Below are 3,226 nucleotides of genomic sequence, written 5' to 3'. Positions count from 1 at the left end.
CCCAGAATACTCTCCCTCCACCTCTTAGTTTCCCTGATTTTCCTCAAAACTCAAACTCAGCTCAAATCTCACCTCCTCCAGGCTTTCAAGATCCTCCAGATGCCAGCACCTTCCTCTCTAAAATTTCCTTCCATCATCTCTTACTATATCTTATATGTACCTAATTACTTTTATGTTTGTCTCCTCACTAGAGGGACTGTTCCCCCCCACATTGATGCCTTATTTTGTATTCCTAGTTCCTGGAATATAGGAACTGCTTAAAGACTTGTTGTTCTCTTTATCATTGGCATTTTCATTGTTCAAAGCAGGACCCAGTCATCTGGATATGAAGTAGGATGATTCTCTGTCATAAGATTGTCGCCATAAAAATGCCATTCTGATACTTCCCTGGCATTACTATAACTTCAAAGTACCTCAAAGACATGGGAAAGACCTACATCTAAAAGGCCAATTTCCTGCTATATCCAGACCAACACCAAAACCTATGATATCAGATCATTGCTAAGACAGTTCTGGAAGAGGCAGTGAGGATATCTTTGCAAAACATTCCCCTCACTTTAACTAATATGATATAGCCATTCATCATTCACCTGATGTCATAGTCTCTGTGATGATGAAAGACAACAATACATTGCCTAGAGGCATTTGGTCCCTTAGAGCTGAGAACTTCTTGTTTCAAATACTGCTTCTGACAGTAACTGACTCTTGACAAGTCATTCAACTGCAATGTACCTCAAGTTCAAGGATTTATCTTCTAAATCATAAAATTTAATTCTGCATCAATAATGGAAGTTTCCTTTGCTTATGAAATTAAAGATCAATATTTAGTGCTATGATCTTAGCCAAAGCTCTCATTTTACAGGTGAGGAAGCTAAGACCTAGAGAAAGGAAGCAACTTAGCCAGTGCTGTCCAGGAACTAGTAGTTGAACTAAAATTAATAAACCAGGCTTTATATGCAGTATTCTTTCTACTGCTTAAACGCTCATTTGTCCCGAAGCCTAAATATCTCCCCAACATCAAAGTAAACATATGGCAGAATAATGGATAATATAAGCCTACTCTAACATGCACCCCCAACTCAACTATTTTATGAATGGTTATTGACACTTGGACATAGGATAGCTAATCTCCATTCATTCAGCTCCCCCCATGACTTTGTACCCACTGATTCACTGAACCTTCAGAACACGGGCTTGCTGATTCATCTCCATCTGAAAAAGGAGACTATACCCTTTCCAGAGAGCATTCAAGTTCTCTAACTGAATATAGCACCATGGGATCTAACTGAACTATCTTGATATAGGATATACTCAGTTAAGTAGAAAAGTTGCTTACAGATAATTAAATACTAACTGTAATGATGATGATGATGATATTAAATAATAATAATAATAATAATCCCCATTATGCATTCACCTCACTTTACATAATTAAGTCCAGCTGAATTTTTTTGCAAATCTAAATGCTGTCTCCAGAGTTTTATTTTGAAGCAAATCAATTTAAAGGAACCTGGCTGGGAAATTCTTTGGATAATGAATAGAACCTACTATAATACAAATGCATATTTTCATATTTTGAACTAATTTAAAATGAGGTACAACTTAAAGGTAATATAAAACAGATAAGGTTGCCCTACCCCCTCAGAGGCCTCATATCTGAAGACAACTAACTTAATATGTGGCAGAGAGGAATGCTTTATAATGGGTTTTAAGAAGTAATAAGCAGGTCTTGTATCCTTCTGGATAAACTGATTCTCCATGAAAAACTTGCAAAGTATCACTGTGCTTCTACCCCATTGGCTTCTTCTTCACCTCCCTCACATCTGCACTCCTCTCCCCCCCCACAATAAAAAAGAAATGGGGGTAAAAACAACCAAAAATATTTTATTTGGTGATACATTATGAAGGTAGAAACTATTTGTGAAATATATTTAAGTGCCAGGAATGAATGACAGCATAAACCGCATTTCCAATGGACTTGCATAAGAAATAAGAAAATTGCAGCCTAAGCATCATAAAATATTTTTATAGGGCTTTAAATTGTGTTGGTGCATAAGAAAACCAAGCTCTAGAGAAAAATTTCAGAGATTGTTGTATATCAATATAATAGACAGCCTAATCTATTTCTAGCATAATCATTGTATATATCTTATAGATACATTTTATATAAAAATGGAATTGATTCAATTTAAAGGGAATTACAAAGTTGTTGTCAAGTGTTATTCTATCAAGTCACCTGAACACAGAGGCAGCACAGGAGAGGGGATTGAATGCCAGACTAATCATCAGGAAGTCCCAGGTTCAAATCCTTTTTTATATGAGGTATATGATTCTAGGCATGTCACTTAAGTGGCTCAATGGCTTTTTTGAGTTTCAGTTCTCTCATCTGTAAAATATGAATAAAAACCCCTTTGTAACGTTTCTCACTGGGTTGTTGTGAGGATCAAATGACTTCATGAGCTTTAAAGCAAATACTTAAATTCAAATATAAATATAATAAAAGTAAAATAAATGTCAAATATTATTATCTTGCCTTGCTTAGATGGAAGATGGAAGCTATCATCAAATCACTGTTTGGAATCCAATGAGGATCTGAAACTATTAGGTCTTACTTGGAATTCTGATTCTTAAGACATAACTAGAGCAAAAACCAAGCCTGCTGTCCTCCCATCAAGGTAAAATTCCAGGGAAACTCGGACAAAACCTAAATTTTAAAAAGCACACCTATCAAAGAATAGAAGGAAGATTTTTCAATGTACTAATAGATTGGGAATCTGCACAAAAACCTAGGACAGTATAGAGATGTGAGGAAGAAGAATTGGTTTTTACATTTCCCTGATAATTTCAGGGTCCTTTGTGTTCTTACCAGTCTTCTCTCTTGATAGCAGAAGCCTTCACAGGCTGTTTTTCATTCATATTATTTCCCTTGTGGATTTTCCCCTCCACTGCTATTGGTTCCTTGGTATTCCCAGTAGACCTTATGGTCTATACTAGTGGTATCAAACTCAGAGAAACAGGAACTTCTAAACTACATATAAGGATCCCTGTGAGGACATACTGACTTAGAAAACCACATATTAATATTATCTTTATTTTAATTTATTTTGCAAACATTTCCATTTTAATCTGCTTGGGCAACATTTGGAAGTGTTGTGGACCTCATTTGATTGCATGTTTAATGTCTCTGGACAATTCAATAGTTGATTACAGAATATGTACTATCACT

The sequence above is a fragment of the Macrotis lagotis genome, chromosome 1 (genome assembly GCF_037893015.1).
Source record: "Macrotis lagotis isolate mMagLag1 chromosome 1, bilby.v1.9.chrom.fasta, whole genome shotgun sequence".
NCBI lineage: Eukaryota > Metazoa > Chordata > Mammalia > Peramelemorphia > Peramelidae > Macrotis > Macrotis lagotis.
This window is presented reverse-complemented; position numbering follows the sequence as displayed.